General features: G+C 39.2%; 1 non-coding gene across 1 annotated transcript; it reads left to right on the top strand.

Moving 5' to 3' along the window:
- Positions 1-6,855: 6,855 nt before the first annotated feature.
- On the top strand, positions 6,856-6,899 carry LOC113931670. Its single transcript, XR_003522822.1, has one exon. It is a non-coding gene; the product is annotated as a small nucleolar RNA SNORD49 (small nucleolar RNA).
- The last annotated feature ends 494 nt before the right edge of the window (positions 6,900-7,393 follow it).

The following is a 7,393-nucleotide window of genomic DNA, read 5'->3' on the forward strand; positions in this document are numbered from 1 at the left end:
ACCTATTCAGTTGGAGTTATGACCAACATGCTATGTTATTGACAGTTGTTTGCCTGGGTCAATGGTTTCAGGTTGTAGCCAAAGAACTGACTGAACTAAATGGCCCCATTTGCATTATACTCATATCCCTCAACTCACAGAAACAGAATGTGTTAGAATTCCATTTTTAATTATATGTAAATCTTCTTTTGGGGTAACAGATATTTCCAGGAACCTTTGTTCCCAGAAGGTGATTTTGTACATAGAGATAAAGAGCTGGCACCGTGACCATAAATAGATTAAAAAAAAAAAAAAACCCAAAACAAAGCACAGCCTCCATTTAGCATATGCAACCTTCCATAGTGCAAGTCCAAATGAGCAAATCTCCCAAACAGGTAACTTTTCTCTAGATAGAGAGTGTGTTAGTAGGGAGAGGCCTTAGCAAATGTCCATGTATATTGGATAGCATTTATAGGTCACATTAGAAGGCTCATCTTAATAGTTGCCTTTTCATTTCCTTCCATAAAATTGAAGAGCAAGCATACTTTTTTTTTTTTTTGTCACATGGAAGAATAATGGCTTTTAACAATGGCTTTTTGATTTGCACTAAGCCTAATCTTCTTTTGAGGAGTGCAATTATCAAGGACATTGTCACAGTTGTATTGTCCTTGAGTACTCAGTGGTGAATTTGAAGATGCGAGAAAGCTTTCTTTGCTTGAAATCAAGCCTCTTGGAAAGATAACAGGCAACTGGTAGTGAAATGGAGACTAACGTCTTCTGCAAATGTTATATTCTTCCTTCATTACCACTTTATAATGGAATGCAAGAACACTGCTTTATAGTCTATGCTGAGAACAGCATGTATTGACCTCCTGTCAGTACTTCAGGCTAGTGTTCTCAGTTTACTGTTGAGATATAGTCTAGCTATTGACAAGCAAAAGGAACTGCCAGAGATAGAGCATATATTATTAAAGCAGTTCATTTTCTCACCAACAGTTTCTGTCTTGCTTTGGATAATTAGTGAGGTCTTGGGAGGAATTAGTATGGTATTTGGGAATGTGTGTGCCAAGAGAATATACATACACTGAATTAGAAAAGAAATGTACTCATTTATGAGGGGACTGAGCAATGTGAATGGCATGCACATAGAAACTGAACTCTGAGATCATTCACATGGTTTTCCCATTGTATGCATACAATTGTCCCATTTATTGCTCTTTGTCTATAAGACTGACCCGGGGTCATTATGTTTCTAATGTTATACCACTGCATATATCCAAAACTACTTCTTCATTCACCCACCATTACCCTGCATAAACTGAAGAAAAAGACTCTATTCCCACTCAGCGGCCTGAGAATATGTCAACCAGAGGATATAATTGACCAAATGAACTCATTCCATTTACATAGCCAAAACGTGTGCAGGAACAGGTAGAACTCCAGGGACTAACCCAGATATGCTATCTCTAGATGATCTCAAGCATCTAGATATTCATATGAAACTTAGGTAGCCCAGTATTCTATCCCTGGTATTTGTTGTTCAAGGTTATGTTTCAACCTAATTCCGTCTTCAAGCATAGGTATTCACTTCAAGGTGGCTGAGGATAACACACTGTCACATTGTATATGAATGTGTTGCATTCTACGGTTATGGTCTACTCCATCCCTAAGTACACTTAGGTTTCTGTCTTTTTGAAATGATTATTTCCATTGTATTTTGTATAATCATGGTTCCAGGAGGGAATAACCTTCTTCTTAGGTGGTTCAAGTGAAACCACTTTATTTTTTTTTTTTAAGATTGATTGATTGATTGATTGATTTATCTGTAGTGTCATTTGCAAATATCTTCTCCCATTCTGTCGGTTGCCTCTTTGTTTTGTTGACTGTTTTCTTTGCTGTGCAGAAGGTTTTTATCTTGATGAAGTCCCAAAAGTTCATTTTTGCTTTTGTTTCTCTTGCCTTTGGAGACGTGTCTTGAAAGAAGTTGCTGTGGCTGAGGTCGAAGAGGTTACAGCCTATGTTCTCCTCTAGGATTTTGATGAATTCCTGTCTCACATTGAGGTCTTTCATCCATTTTCAGTTTATCTTTGTGTATGGTATAGGAGAATGGGCCAGTTTCATTCTTCTGCCTGTGGCTGTCCAATTTTCCCAGCACCACTTATTGAAGAGACTGTCTTTTCTCCATTGGATATTCTTTCCTGCTTTGTCAAAGATTAGTTGACCGTAGAGTTGAGGGTCCATTTCTGGAATCTCTATTCTGTTCCATTGGTCTATGTGTCTGTTTTTGTGCCACTACCATGCTGTCTTGGTGATCACAGCTTTGTAATATAGCTTAAAGTCAGGCATCATGATGGCCCCAGCTTTGGTTTTCTTTTTCAACATTCCCTTGGTGATTTGGGATCTTTTCTGGTTCCATACAAATTTTAGGATTGTTTGTTCTAGCTCCCAAAAAACAAAAGTCCAGGGCCAGATGGCTTCCCAGGGGAATTCTACCAAACATTTAAAGAAGAATTAATACCTATTCTTCTGAAACTGCTCCAAAAAATAGAAATGAAAAGAAAACTTCCAAGCTCATTTTATGAGGCCAGCATTACCTTGATCCCAAAATCAGACAAAGACCCCATCAAAAAGGAGAATTACAGATGAAAAGGAGAATTACAGACCAATATCCCTGATGAACATGGATGCAAAAATTCTTACCAAAATACTAGGCAATAGGATCCAACAGTACATTAAAAGGATTATTCACCACGACCAAGTGGTATTTATTCCGGGGATGCAAGGGTGGTTCAACATTCAGAAATCAGTCAGTGTGATAGAACACATTAATAAGAGGAGAAAGAAGAACCATATGGCCCTCTCAATTGATGCAGAAAAAGCATTTGACAAAATACAGCATCCTTTCCTGATTAAAACTCTTCAGAGTATAGGGATAGAGGGAACATTCCTCAAGTTCCTAAAATCCATCTATGAAAAACCCACAGTGAATATCATCCTCAATGGGGAAAAGTTGAGAGCCTTTCCCTTAAGGTCAGGAACACGACAGGGATGCCCACTCTCACCTCTATTGTTCAACATAGTACTAGAAGTCCTAGCAACAGCAATCAGACAACAGAAAGAAATACAAGGTATTCAGATTGGCAAAGAGGTCAATCTCTCTCTTTTCACAGAGGACATGATACTTTATGTGGAAAACCCAAAAGACTCCACCCCCAAATTACTAGAACTCATACAGCAATTCAGCAATGTGGCAGGATACAAAATCAATGCACAGAAATCAGTTGCTTTTGTATATGCTAACAATGTAACTGTAGAAAGAGAAATTAAGGAATCGATTCCATTCACAATAGTAACAAAAACCATAAGATACCTCGGAATAAACCTAACTAAAGAGGTAAAGGATCTATACTCTAGAAACTACAGAATTCTTATGAAAGAAATTGAGGAAGACACAAAAAGATGGAAATACATTCCATGCTCATGGATCGGAAGAATAAACTTTGTGAAAATGTCTATGCTGCCCAGAGCAATCTACACTTTCGTTGCCATCCCGATCAAAATACCCTTGGCATTTTTCAAGGTAAGGGTGCTTCTAGACAAAGTAACTTGCACAATGTCACACAGCAAAGAAATGACAAAGCTGGGATTTCATTGGCAGTAGACTGGCACCCAAGTTTACATGATTTACTAAACTGAAGTAGTTCTTTTGCGACTTTCTTGTTTTCTATTAATAACACGATTCACTTAATAATCTAGGTAGAGATTTATTTTAATCACATACTTGCATATACAACCATATGGCTTCAGGAGAGGGAATGGAGAAAGTTTTTTGTTTTTTGTTTGTTTTTTGTTTTTTGGTTTTTTTTTGCAAATTCCTGGCACTTCTAAAGGCTTGGGGAGCTGAGAAGGACCTATGGAGGAGAGGTCACATGGCAGGAGCTGTCACTGTAAAGTCCAACTACTGCCAGAGAAGCGGTGCAGAGGCAGGAGTTGGGGAGAAATACTACCCTTACCTTTCTCTCCTCCCGTCCTCCAGTGTCCTGTTGGTGTCTCCAATGGGCCAAACCCATCCAGTACACAGAAGAGGCAGAAAAAGGTGTAAGGCAGACCTGCAGAGGGTGAAGTGGAGGAATGGAGAACAAATCAGCATACATTTGAAGTTTACTGCTTTTGCATAGAAGGATGAGGTGGCACCCAAAGCATTTGAGATTATTCCATGTCACCATCATCTTTTGGTTGGACAAGTGCAATTTTATCCAAACCAGTCTCCCTACATCCACACGTGTGTCTCCATCCGATCGCAACACCACGGAGGCCAGAGGAATCAGTTCAAAACAAAACAGATGAAGAAGCAAATGCACAACAGCAGAAACAGACCTATAAATACAGAGAACAAACTGATGGTTGCCAGAGGGAAGGGGAGGTGGGGAAGCAAGCAAAATGGGGAAAGGGAGGGGGAGATACAGGCTTCCAGTTATAGAAGGAATAAATCACAGGAAGAAAAGGGGCAGTGTAGGGAATATAGTCAACGGTATTGTAATAGCATTGCATGGTGACCAATTGTGGCTATGCTTGCGGTGAACACAGCATTATGTATAGACTTGTCCAATCACTATGTTGTACCCCTGAGACCCATGTAACATGGTGTGTGTCAACTCTACTTCAATTAAAAAAAGAAAAAAAAAATGGCATCAGTAAAGGTAACTGCATGGGGCAAAAAACATCTGCCTTCCCTGCCCTCTGCACTGAACCTTTCCATAGATTCCATTGCTTTTAGGACAGAAACTGTGGTCCTTACCAGGGCCTGCAGTGTCCTACCTGGTCTAGTCCCAGCCTAACCCTTCAGTCTCTCCTGCATTCAGTTCCCTCCAGCATGACTGGCTTTCTTTGCTTCCTGCCTGATTCTGAATCTTTGAAATGTCACCCCTTCCTCCTGGAATATTATTCCTGCTTTTCCCTCTTAGTCAATGCTTCTTCATCCTTCAGATTTCATCTCAAAATGCACTTCTGCATGGAAGCCTTCACATAATTCCTAGATCCAGTTAGCTACCAAGTTTTATACGTTTTGCTTATCTCGTGTATATTTTCTTCATTGAATCTTCTCAGCTTAAAATTCTACTCTTAGCCATTTGATGATTCACTTGATTTCCATCTCTTCTACTACATAATAAGCACCATGAAGCAAGGAATTTGTCTGGTTTTGTTCACCATTGGACCACAGGCCCTAACTCAGCACTTGCACGTGATAGGCTTTCAAAAGTCATAAGCAGTGTTGAAAGACACATGTGTACACCTGAAACTAATATAACACTGTATGTTAACTCTACTGGAATTAACAGTTTTTTAAAGGACACACTGTGGGGGCACCTGGGTGACCCAGTCCGCCAAATGCCTGACTCTTGATCTCAGCTGAGGTCTATGATCTCAGGATCGTGAGTTCAAGCCCCATGTTGGGCTCCACACTAGGTGTGGAGCCTACTTAAAAAAAGAAAAAAAAAAAAAACCTACAAAAGACATACTGTGTACCTCAACTACAGTTCAGGATGTTAATACCAGATAAGATGCATGCATTAGAATGTGTGGGTACTTGATCCATTGTGAATTTATTATTCAGTTCTTTGTGCAGGAAAACATACAACAATATAGCCACAGTTTATATTGGCTCTTCATGTATCTTGCAAGTAAAGCAATCTTTTTTTATTTGTATTTTTAGGTTATGTCCTTGAAATGTCTGAGCTAAAAATCATTGGTGGCATTATTATGCATCATAGAAATTGTATTTCTAAGAAATAAAAAAATGTCTCTGAAAACTATGTTTAAAAACCACCTTTTTGCTATCTTGCATTTTTCTTCCTATAAAACTCACATTTTCCTGGTCATGAAAAAGAATGCAGTTGCCAGGAAAAAGGTGTGAGCGTGAATGCATAATATTTAAAATTATTCAAAGTAAATGTTCTTTCAGAGAGGAAAATTGTTATATCAGGAGAAATGCTGTCTGCTTCCTAAGAGACCATTCTAAACAAATAATTATAAACCACATTTTTGATGTGGCCTATGGAGTCCTGGATGGCAGAATATTTCTGTAATTGGCTTAGCTATGTTCAGGGAGACATGACTTCAGCCCTGTTGCCATATCCCTTATTAAGGCTGTTTCTACACAGACAACAGGGAATATATGTGAGGGAAATACCTTATAATTTTGTTCAATTTAGTCAGTGCCAGTTATTTTTAACATTCCAAGAAGCAAAGAGAAAGGCATAATTCCTTCAGTATGCCTATTGGAATGGGGAGTAAGGTGATGCATGCAAATGAGAGAGTGTGCAGGAAGTGCCTAGCTTGGTGAGAATAAATACTATGGGGTATAAGAAGCCATGGGGGAGAGAGAGAAAGGTGAGCGCAGTGAAGACAACCAGGAGCATCACTTACACAGGCAGGTAGTGAGAAGGCGGAACTGAGCAGCTTGTAACTTTTCAAGCAGGACCCCTTGATGTTCCATTGGAATCTTAGCCAGGATGGTACTCTATTAAAAAGATAAAAGAGGAACTCATGGGGTTGTTGTCAGGAAGGGGAGTGGTATTAGATGCCCACCCTCTCATTCTTTCCTCCCCATGCCACCGCCACCATGAAGCTTTGGTATTTCTACAAATAACACCGTAGCCACATAGCCCTGAGTTCAACCACAGCACCAGGGCCAGAGGGGACTTACAGCCAAGTCTCTAAGGAAAACCGAGAGGTTAGATAGTTTCCATCTGAAGTTTAGGAGGAGAAGGTACTTAATTTGGACCTGGGAATGCCTGGTTTTAAAATTGAATCTTTTGTTTGTTTGTTTGTTTTTTGTTTTTATGTAAAGCTTCTCTGAACCCTTTTTTTTTTTACTGCTCTGATGAAATCACTTATAGGAAGTGCCGTCAGAAGTGAACCCTTTTTTTAAAATTTTATTTTGTTATGTTATGTTAATCACCATACAGTACATCATTAGTTTGTGATGTAGTGTTCCATGATTCATTGTTTGCGTATGACACCCAGTGCTCCACGCACAACATGCCCTCCTTAATACCCATCACCAGGCTCACCCATCCCCCCACCCCCTCCCCTCTAGAACCCTCAGTTTGTTTCTCAGAGTCCATAGTCTCTCATGGTTCGTCTTATCTTTCATTCATCGCTGATTCCAAAGACTGAATTTCTAAATTGGTGGTAACTGCTGCTTAGGCAATGTCAGTGCTTTTTGTTAAATATTTTATTTTATAGGAAAAAGACCAGATCATTTGTTACATTATTTATTTTATTGAAAAAAAAATGAACAGTTCCTGAAATTGCTGACTTGAGATAACTAAAAAAGGGATGGTATATAAATCTAAACCTTGGCTTTGAGACTGATGGGTTTATACTACTTTTGCTAAAGAGCAAACTTGCT

This window comes from Zalophus californianus, chromosome X (genome assembly GCF_009762305.2).
Source record: "Zalophus californianus isolate mZalCal1 chromosome X, mZalCal1.pri.v2, whole genome shotgun sequence".
In the NCBI taxonomy this organism is placed as follows: Eukaryota; Metazoa; Chordata; class Mammalia; order Carnivora; family Otariidae; genus Zalophus; species Zalophus californianus.